The following is a 12,242-nucleotide window of genomic DNA, read 5'->3' on the forward strand; positions in this document are numbered from 1 at the left end:
AATTGTTAGAAAGACTGTCTTTTCCCCATTTAGTGGACTTTGGGCCTTTGTTGAAGATCAGTTGACCATAGGTGGGTGGATTCACATCTGCATACTTGATTCAATTCCATTGATTACTGTGTCTGTCATTGTACCAATACCAGGCTGTTTTGACTATTGTAGCTGTAGAGCAGTTTCTGAGGTCAAACAGTATGAGGCCTCCTGCTTTATTCTCCTTCTTCAATAGCGATTTACTTATCTGTGGCCTCTTACCTTTCCATATAAATTTAATGACTAGTTTTTCCATCTTGTTATAGAATGCTGTTGGACCGGCTTGCATTGTACTTGCAGATTGCTTTGGGTAGAATTGACATTTTCACAATGTTGAGTCTACCTATCCATGTGCATGGTATATTTTTCCATTTATGTAGGTCTCTTTTGATTTCTTGCAGTAGGATTTTGTAGTTGTTTTTTTTTTTTTTGTATATGTCCTTTACATCCTGGTTAGATTTATGCCTAAGTATTTTATTTTTTTAGGACTTATCTTAAATTGTATTGCTTTACTCGTTTCCTTTTCCATGTTCTTTTTATTGGTGTATAGGAATCCAACAGTTTTTTCTATGTTTATCTTGTATCCCGCTCTACTGCAGAATCTTTCTATTAGTTCCAGTAGTTTTCTTGTGTATCTTTGAGGAGGTTTATGTACAGTATAATATCATCCTCAAATAGGGATAGTTTTACTTCTTCCTTGTCTATTTGAATGTCCTGTTTTTCCTTTTTTTATTGCTGTAGGTAGGTCTTCTAGCACAATGTTTAATAGCAGTAGTGATAAAGGGCATCCTTGTTTTGTTCCTGTTCTCAGGGGGAATGTTTTCAGCCACTCTCTGTTGAGAATGATACTGGCTGTTGGTTTTGTTTAGATGCCCTTTATTATGTCGAGAAATTTCCTTTTTATATCTATTTTATTGAGAGTTTTTATCAGGTATGGGTGTTATACTTTATCAAATGACTTTTCTGAGTCTATTGAGATGATCATGTGATTCTTTTGTTTTATTTATGTGGTGGATGACATTGACTGTTTCTCCAATGTTGAATCATTGCTGCATACCTGGTATGAATTCCACTTGGTCATGGTTTTTTTTTTTTTTTTTTTTTGATATGATGCTGAATTCTATTGGCTAGAATTTTGTGGAGAGTTTTTGCATCTATATTCATGAGAGATATTGGTCTGTAATTTTTCTTTTTTTGTGGTGTCTTTGCCTGATTTTGGTATCAGGGTTATGCTGTCTTCATAGAATCAGTTAGGAAGTATCCCTTCCTTTTGTATGTTCTGAAATAGTTTTAGTAGTACTACTGTGAATTCTTCTTTGAATGTTTGGTAGAATTCTCCAGTGAAGCCATCTGAGCCAAGGCTGTTTTTTATTGGAAGTTTTTTTTATTACCTTTTCAATCTCTTCTCATTATGGGTCTGTCCAGATTTTAGACCTCAGTTTATGTTAGTTTAGGAAGATAGTGTGTTTCTAGAAATTTGTTCATTTCCTCTAGGTTTTCAAATTTGTTGGAGTGTAGATTTCATAGTACTCTGTTATGAACCTTTTTATTTCAGTTAAGTCTGTTGTAATGTCCCCCGTTTTATTTCTTCTTTGGGTTATTTTTGTCTTCACCTGTTTTTCTTTTGTCAATTTGACCAATGGTTTGTTGATTTTGTTGATCCTTTGATAGAACCAACTTTTGGTTTTGTTGCTCCTTTCTATTTTCTATTTCATTCACTTATTTCTGATTTTTATGATTTCCTTTCTTTTCATGGCTGTGGACTTCTTCTGCTCTTCTCTTTCCGTCTGTCCAAGTTGTATAGCTAGTGTTTTGATTTTGTCCCTTTCTTCATTTTTGATGTGTGCATCTATCACTACTGACCTCTGAGCACTGCCTTTGCTGTGTACAAAGAATGAACAGAGTCAAGATACACTGAACATTGTTGTAACTAAGACATTATTCATCTGAATTAGTTGGTTTTACATTAAGATGCTAATTGTAATCCACAAGAAATCATTAAGAAAATAATTTGAAATGTATGCTGTAAAAGATACAATAAATAAATTTAAAGGTACACTAGGACATACCAATTTAACACAAAAGAAGCCAGCAATCCAGGAATAGACTAATAAAAAAGACATAAGCATATTAAAAAAAAAAAAAGGAAGACATAAGTCTTACTTTATCAGTAATTAAATTTAAACAATGAAACAACCCAATTGAAAGGCAGAGATTGGAAACATAGTCTAAAAAGAGAACTTAACCCAAATATATGTCTGTCTATTATAGGCACTCTTTAGATTAAAAGACACAAATAGATTGAAAATAGGATTTAAAAGATAGGCCATGTATTCCGGGTTGAAAGTGTCTCCGAAATATATATGTTGAAGTGCTAAAAATTGTACCTGGAAGTTGTGACCTTGTTTGGGAAAATAGCGCTATTCTTGGAAGATAAAAGAAAAACCTTCGCCATCCTGTTGATTATAACTCATAGTGACCATATAGGACAGAGTAGAACCACCCCATAGTGTTTCCAAAGAGCAGCTGATGATATTGTCACTTAAGCCATACCAGAGTAGGATAAGTCCTATTCCATTCTGAGTGGTATCTTAAAAGGAGATAACAGACAGGGAGATGGAAAGAAACACACAGAGTAAGACAGATGCCAGGTGATAATGGAGGCAGACACATCTATAAGCATCCATAAGCATGCCAAGAATTGCAAAGGGCTACAAGAAGCTACAAGGCGCCCTGACAGTGCAGTAGCTAATAGCTCAGCTCCTAACCGAAATGTCAGCAGTTGGAATCCACCAGCTGCTCTTTGAAAACCCCATGAGAAAGTTCCGCTCTATCCCATAGGGTTGCTGTGAGTTGGAATTGATTCAACGGCAACAGTTTTTTTTTTTTTTTTTTTGACTGTAAGAAGCTGAGACAGGAAGGACCTTTCTGTAGAACAAACAGAGAGAGAGCTCATAGACCCATTAATGAATCTGGGCTCTAGTCTTCAGAACTGAGACAATAAATTCTGTTCTTCAAAGCCGTTTACTTTGTAGTATTTTGTCATGGCAGCACTAGGAATCTAACATACCACGCGAGCAGTAGCCCAAAAAAAAAAAAAAGAGCTGGGTTGCCTATGATAATATTTGATGTATTAGACTTTAAGACAAAAAAGTTACAGGATACAAATAATATTTTATAATTATAAAGTGTCTATCTATTGGGCAGAACAAACAATTATAAACATGTATTCACCTAACATTCCACAATAATAGAGACTTCAATAACTCATTTTCAATAATGGATATAAAACTGGGCAGTATACTTGGGACATTCTCCAGAGTGACCATATACCAGACTATAAAACAAACCTAAATAAATACAAAATAATTGAAATAATACAAAATATGTTCTTTGACCAAAATACAACTAAATTAGAAATCAAAAATAGAAGAAAATAGAAGAAAATCACAAATATATGTAAATTAAACAGTACACTCCTAAATAACAAATAAGCCAAAGAATAAATCACAAGGAGAGTTTAAAAATAATATTTTTAGATTAAAGGAAGTGAAAAACAGCATGCTAAAACATATGGATTGCAGCTTTAGAATGGTTTATACAGAAATTAATAGCTCCAAGTGCCTATGTTAAAAAGGAAGACAGGTCTCGAATCAATAAACAAATGTTTTGCCTTTGGAAACAAGAAAAAGAAGAGTAAAATGGCACAAAACAAACAAAAGAGAGTACGTATTATATGATTTTATTCATATGAAATTCTACTAAATGAAAACTAGTTGTAGATCCATTGTTGCCTGTATATAGATGTAGGTGTTAATATTGATGTAGGTATATATATATTTGACTTAATAACTATATATATATATTTTTTTTTTTTTGTGAAACCAAAACGTTCACTAATGAGAGGACAGTGTGAGTTTCAAATCTTTGATTAAAATGTATTTATTGAGTATAAATTATATCACCTTTACCAGGCACTAGAGATATAAATATAAAACAACCAAGGCCTGTTTCTTCCAGGTTAGGTAGTAATTTAATAGAAACAGGTTTATGTAAAAATAATTTCAGTAGAGTAAGCTAAGAGGACAAAGTTTTGGGAGAGCAAAGAGGAGATAGCACCTAATCTTGGCTTTACACAAAGGGAAGATTTCAAGGATTTTATTAAATTTAGACCAAACCTTAAAGAAAAGTATGGGTGTATATGGGTGTGTATTTGTGTGTATGTGTGCACGTCTGAAAATGCCTAGTGTTTACAGGAATAAATGAAAGATTTGATGATGTTAGCACAAATGTTGCACAGGGCCTCGGTTCTGGGTTGCACAGGGTTAGTTTAAGAACAACAAAAAGGAGAAATAACTGATCTCCCGGCACTTGTCCAAAATAATTTTCTACAATAATGGAAATGTTCTATAATCTGTGCTGCCTGATACATTAGCCACTAGACACATGTGGCTACTGATCATTTTAGATACGGCTAGTGTGACTAAGGAACTGAACTGCTATTTTATTTCATTCATATTTAAATTTAAATAACCACAAAAGTAACTTACTCCTGAGCAAGGCTGATACTTGGTTATTAGTTCAAATTCAAATAATATTACTGCTTTAAAGATGAAACACAGGACATTCTGGAAACATGTAAGAGTTTGAGAGAATCAGAGAAGACTTCTCCAAGAGAGTACAATTAAAGTACAAATGAATTGAGGTACCAGAGAAACCACCTCTAGCAGACAGAAGAACACATGTGAATGTCTTGAAGGAGAAGAGAAAGTGTCAGATTGTTAAAGAAACAAACAACAAATAACGAGTATCTCAAAATGACAAAAGTGAGGGACATGCTTATGGATAGGTAGACTCAACATTGTGAAAATATCAATTCTACCGAAAGCAATCCACAAATACAAAGCAATTCTCATCCAAATACCAACAGCATTCTTTAAAGAGATGGAAAAACTAATTATTAACTTTATACGGAAATGAAAGAGGCCCCACATAAGTAAAGTATTATTGAAGAAGAAGAATTCACTAGGAAGACTCACACTACCTGGTCTCAGAATCTACTGTACGGCTACGGTAGTCAAAACAGCCTGGTACTGGTACAATGACAGCTACATTGACCTGTGGAACAGAATTGAGAACCCAGGTGTAAATCCATCCACCTACAATCACCTGATCTTGGAAAAGGGCCCGAAGTCCATCAAATGTGGAAAGGACAGTCTTTTTAACAAATTTGCTGGCAAAACTGGATGTCCCTCTGCAAAAAAATGAAACAGGGCCCATACCTCACACCATACACAAAAACTAATTAAAACTGGATCAAACACCTAAATATAAAATCAAAAACCACAAAGGTCATAGGAGAAAAAATAGGATCAATGCTAGAGGCCCTAATACATGTCATTAACAGGATACAAACCATAACTAACAAGACACAAACTCTAGAATATAAGTTAGATTACTGGAATCTTCTAAAAATTAAACACTCATGCTCATCAAAAGACTTCACCAAAAGAGTAAAAAAAGAACTTAGACTTGGAAAAATCTCTGGCTATGACAAAGTCAACAGAAGTCTAATCTCTAAAATCTCCAGGAAAATCCAATACCTCTACAACAAAAAGACAAATAATCCAATTAAAAAACGGGCAAAGGAAATTAACAGACACTTCACCAAAGAAGGCGCTCAAGTGACTAACAGACACTTGAGGAAATGACCGTGATCACCAGCCAATATAAAAAAGTATTTTTTTTTTATATTGGAGAATTGGAAATTGATACTACAATGAGATACCATCTCACCCCAACATTACTGGCATAATTAAAAAAAATAATAACACATGTTGAAGAATTTGTGGGGAGACTGGAACTCTTATGCACTACTGGTGGGAATGCAAAATGGTATGACCATTTTGGAAAACGATATGGCACTTCTTTAGAAAGCTAGAAAGAGAATACCATAAGATCCAGCAATCCCACTCCTAGGAATATATCTTGGAGAAATAAGAGCTGTCACATGAATAGACAAATGCATACCCATGTTCATTGCAGCATTTTTCACAACAGCAAAAAGTTTGCTCGTAAAAGACTCAAGGGGATTAAATGAAATAAAAGGAAAAAAAGAAAAAGAAATCTCCTGTGGAGACTGGTGTTCCTGTCTACCAATTATGTACAAAAAAAAAAAAAGAGAGAGAGAGAGAATTGTCAATTCCTTTAAGTACAAAACTGAGGGGACGTTCTCCCAAAAGATAACCAGAAATGATTTAAACTCTGTATAAGATGTCAACAGTATTCTGCTATTCCACTCCTATGGGGTCATAAATTGTTTAGAAATTTATCTATGTCTATATCTGTTGTAATAAGAGAATTGTCTTTCACAGTTGCTCAGTAACTGGCTGCTCATCACTCGGACCCTATGTTAAATACATTTTGAGATGGTGATATTCAAGTTATGTGGTGGTATGCAATCTACTCTCAGCTCCCATGGGGCTGTTGAGTAATTTTACTGGTCAGATGTTTAACTCGAAAATCCCAATACTTGAGAAAAAAATATGTTGTTGTTAGTTGCCATCGTAACTATGAGTCAGAATTGTCTCAATGGCAATGTTTGTTTTTTTTTTTTTTTTTTTAATAGTGACACCATGTACAAGAGGGCAAGAAGCTGCCCGGTCCTGTGCCATCCTCACAATCATTGCCATGTTTGAGCTCATTGTTGTAGTCACTGTGTCAATCCATGTCTTTGAGGGTCTTCCTCTTTTTCACTGACGCTTTACTTTATCAAGCATAATGTCCTTCACCAGGGACTGATCCCTCCTGATAACATATCCAAAGCACGTGAAAGAAAGTCTTGGCACCCTTGCTTCAAAAAAGTATTCTGGCTGTACTTCTTCCAAGATAGATTTGTTCATTCTTCTGGCAGTCACTGGCATATTCAATATTCTTCACCAGCAACTAATTCATTGTCTAGCTTTCACATTCATATGAGGTCATCGAAAATACCATAGCTTTGGTCAGGCACACCTTGGTCTTCAAAGTGACATCTTTGCTTCTTAACACTTTAAGGAGGTCTTTTGTAGCAGATTTGCCCAGAGCAATACTGTTAAACTTATAATATATTTCATTCTGAGATCATATTGTTTAGAAATTTATCTATGTCTATATTTGAATCCTAATAAGTGAATTGTTCTTCACAGTTGCTCAGTAACTGGCTGCTCATCACTCGGACTCTATGTTAACTAAATTTTGAGATGGTGATATTTAAGTTACACGGTGGTGTGCGATTTACTTCCAAATGTATCTAAGCATGGGGATGAGAATAGAAATTTTAGGAAAAGCTTTTCTATTTCCCTTCCACAGACATCTATGGTTAAGGGAAGTCATGATCCTCATTTATCTTCGATGTAGCTTTTTCTTACTGGGTTTTTTAAGAAAATAATTTTCCTGGTCCCAGCTTGATATCTCTGCATGTGCAATAACTAACCACTGTGCATGGGACTTAATTTGGCTTCCTTTCCCCATTGTATGAGTCCTAGTAAAGTCCAATACCTATATCAACACCTTTTTCATGTCTGTTACCTGTATTGACCTTTTTCAGGACTCATTCACAATATCTTTCTAGATAGTGCAGATGCCTCTTACTTTTCCAGTAGCTCAATCATTCATCTTACACCATATATATATACATATAAAACCAGATCAAACCAGTTGCCCCTGAGTCAATTCCAACCCATAGTGACCTTATAGAACAGAGTTGAATTGCCCCATAGGGTTTCTAAGGCTCTAAATCTTTATGGAAGCTGGCTGCCACACCTTTCTCCTGTGGTATAGGCTGGTGAGTTCAAATTGCTTACCTTTTGATTAGCATCAGAGCACTTAACCACTGTGCCACCAGAGCTCATATATAGGTGTATATATATATATATATAAACCCACCAGAGCTTGTACACACACACACGTACCCACACAAATATACAAAAATACAAGTCTATTTTTAATTTCTTTCAGCGATTTGAGGCTTTTTGTGCCAGAGATATATTTTTCAATATACCTGCTGTCTCAGCTAGCTAGTGCTGCTGTAACAGAAGCACCACAAGTGGATGGATGGCTTTAACATAGAGATATTTTTTCTCTCACAGCATAGCAGGCTAGAAGTCCGAATTCGGGGTGCTAGCTCCAGGAGAAGGCCTTCTCCCTCTGTTGGCTCTGGGGAAAAGTCCTTGTCATCAATATTCCCCAGTCAAGAGATCCTAAGCACAGGGACCCCCAATCGAAAGGATACTCTATTCTCCTGGCTCTTGTTTCTTGGTGGTATGATGTCCCCCTGTCTCTCTGCTTGCTTCTCGCTTTTATATCTCAAAAGAGATTGACTTAAAATACAACCCAGTCTTGTAGATTGAGTCCTCCCTCATTAACATAACCGCCACTAATCCTACCTCACTAACATCATAGAGGTAGGGTTTACAGTGTGTAGGAAAATCACATCACTTGACAAAATGGTGGACCACCACACAATACTGGGAATCATGGTCTAGCCAAGTTGACACACATTTTTGGTGGACACAATTCAACCCATAACATCTGCCGTATTTTAAGATGTGAAAGACCCTTCTCCTTCCTTAAGTTTTTAAGTCTGGATATTTTATTAAAAATATTATTAACTAGATGGTGCCCGGCCACAACCGATGACTGCCCTGACAAAGAGCACAACAGAGAACCCCTGAGGGAGCAAGAGAACAGTGGGATAAAGACCCCAAATTCTCATAAAAAGACCAGGCTTAATGGTCTGACTGAGGCTAGAAGAATCCTGGCAGTCTGGTCCCCAAACCTTCTGTTGGCCCAGGACAGGAACCAACTCCTCAGACATGGATTGGACTGGACAATGGGTTGGAGAGAGATGCTGATGAGGAGTGAGCTACTTGTATCAGGTGGACACTTGAGACTGTGTTGGCATCTCCTGTCTAGAGGGGAGATGGGAGGGTAGAGAGGGTTAGACACTGGCAAAACGGTCACGAAAGGAGAGACTGGAAGGAGGAAGTGGGCTGGTTCATTAGCGGTAGAGTAAATGGGAGTATGTAGTAAGGTGTATATAAGTTTAAATGTGAGAGACTGACTTGATTTGTAAACTTTCACTTAAAGCACGATAAAAATTATTAAAAATATATATTATTGATACTATAAACAACAGGGTTAAACGGTTCCCCTTCCTCCCATCACACCTGAGCCACATCACACTCTTTTGATAAGAAATTCTGTGTAGCAGCTCAAGGCCATCTTACTGCTTCTCTGCTCAAGTTTGCTTCGTTACCCACCAACCTTCCCCTCACTCCATTTGGACATGAGCAATAAGCCACAAAGCTGTCCTTAGATAAATTTCATGTTTCATACCACCCTAAAAACCACATGCCCCCAGCCACCATATTGCACCCCCTACTGCACCCCTGTATGTGTTCATTTCCTGAAATTGTCTGCCAGTTCTTAGAAACTTCATGAATTATGCATAAATTCCCTATCACAAGCCCTGCAACTGCACTAGAATCCCCAACCTCAGGGAGCTTGATTTGAGACTTAATCTCTGAGCTCCTTGCTTGACCGGCTTGCAATAAAGTCTGTTTTCTCTTTTTCAAAGGCCTGGTGTCTCTCATTTGACTCAAGGGGTCGCGCCGGGCAGGATCCACCCTCATCAGGTTACAATACTATAATGATGCATAGATTACCACATCTTTTATTGGTCAGTTAATTCATTTTCTGTGTCTGTTATAACAAATTGCTACAAACTGAGTGACTTAAAACAACAGAAATTTATTCTTCCACAGCTCAGGAGGCCAGAAATCCAAAGTCAGAGCCAAAATACCTGAGCCTTAATCAAGCTGTCACGGCAGAACCACACCACACACTCTTCAGAGGCTCCAGGGGAGAATCTGTTCATTGCCTCTTCCAGCTTCTGGTGGCTGTCTCTATTCCATGGCTGTGGCTGCATCATCCAATCTCTGCCTCTGTGGTCACATTGTCATCTGCGCTTGTGTCTTTATGAAATCTCTCTCTGCTTCTCCCCCATTCTCCCTATATTCTTCTATATTTTATGTCCTTTTTTTTTATATTCTATATCCTTCTGTATTCTTCTATATTCTATATCCTATATTTCATATTCTTCTATATTCTATCTTTTATCTTCTATATTTTGTACTCTATATTCTCTGTTCCATATTCTACATACTACATTCTGTTTTCTATGTTCTTCTGTATTCTATATTCTTCTATATTCTATACTGTTCTATATTCCTCTATATTCTATATACTTCTATATTCTTTATTCTTTTATATTCTACATTCTATGTTTAATATTCTATGTTCTATATTCTATATATTATATTTCCTATCTTTTATATTCTATATTCCATATTAAATATTCTACTTTCAATATTTTTCTATATTCTATATTCATCATTATTCTATACTGTATATTTCATATTCTACATTCTGTATTCTTCTGTATTCTATAATCGATATTCTTTAGTCTTTATTATATATTTTATATTCTACATTATATATTCTATATTCTTCTATTTTCTAAAGTCTTCTATATTCTGTAATCTGTTTTCTATATTCTACCTTCTATATGCTATGGTGTATATTCTACATTCTATATTTTATATTCTTCTATATGCTATAATCTATATTTGAAGATCGAAGACCACAGCCTTCAGTATGGACTGCATGTCAACATAGAGAAAACAAAAATCCTCACAACTGGACTAATGAGCAACATCATGATAAACGGAGAAAAGATTGAAGTTGTCAAGGATTTCATTTTACTTGGATCCACAATCAACAGCCATGGAAGCAGCAGTCAAGAAATTAAAAGACGCGTTGCACTGGGCAAATCTGCTGCAAAGGACCTCTTCAAAGTGTTGAAGAGCAAAGATGTCACCCTGAAGACTAAGGTGCGCCTGACCCAAGCCATGGTATTTTCAATCACATCATATGCATGTGAAACCTGGACAATGAATAAGGAAGACCGAAGAAGAGTTGACACCTTTGAATTGTGGTGTTGGCGAAGAATATTGAATATACCATGGACTGCCAAAAGAACAAACACATCTGTCTTGGAAGAAGTGCGGCCAGAATGCTCCTTAGAGGCAAGGATGGCGAGACTGCGTCTTACATACTTTGGGCATGTTGTCAGGAGGGATGAGTCCCTGGAGAAGGACGTCATGCTTGGCAGAGTACAGGGTCAGCGGAAAAGAGGAAGACCCTCAGCGAGGTGGATTGACACAGTGGCTGCAACAATGTGCTCAAGCACAATACCGGTTATAAGGATGGCATGGGACCGGGCTGTGTTTTGTTCTGTTGTGCATAAGGTCTCTATGAGTCGGAAGCGACTCGACAGCACCTAACAACAACAATATTCTATATTATTTTTATTCTGTATTATTCTATATTTGTCTATATTGTATATTCTAAATTGTATTTTCTATATTCTATATTTCATATTCTTCTATGTTCTATATTCTACATTCTACACTCTATTCTTCTGTATTGTATTTTCTTCTATATTCTATGTTCTATATTCTGTATTTTATCTTCTATATTCTGTACTCTATATTCTACATTCTACACTCTATATTCTTCTATATTCTATATTCTTCTGTATTCTATATTCTTGTATATTTTATATCCTATATTCCTTATTCTTCAATATTCTATGTTCTATATTCTGTGTTCTATCTTCTATATTCTACATTCTAAATTCTATATTCTGTACTCTATATTCTATGTTTGATATTCTATGTCCTGTGTTCTATGTTCAATCTTCTATCTTCTATCATCTGCTTTCTTCTATCTACTATCTTCAATCTATCTTCTATTGTCAATTTTCTTCTATATTGTATATTCTATGCTCTATATTATATTTTCTTCTATTTTCTATATTCTTTTGTGTCCTATATTCTATTATCTTCTATATTCTTCTGTATTCCATATTCTACATTCTATATTCTACTTTCCTACTCTTCTATATTCTTCTACATTCTATACTCTATATCCTATAATCTTCTATATTTTATAATCTACATTTTATTTTCTATATTCAGTATTCTATCTTCTATGTTCTATATTCTGTATTCTTCTACATGCTGTATTCTATATTACATGCTGTAATCTATATTCTACAGTCTATATTTTTCTACATTCTATATTCTATAATCTATATTCTTCAATAT

The sequence above is a fragment of the Loxodonta africana genome, unplaced genomic scaffold (assembly GCF_030014295.1).
Source record: "Loxodonta africana isolate mLoxAfr1 unplaced genomic scaffold, mLoxAfr1.hap2 scaffold_48, whole genome shotgun sequence".
NCBI classification, from domain to species: domain Eukaryota; kingdom Metazoa; phylum Chordata; class Mammalia; order Proboscidea; family Elephantidae; genus Loxodonta; species Loxodonta africana.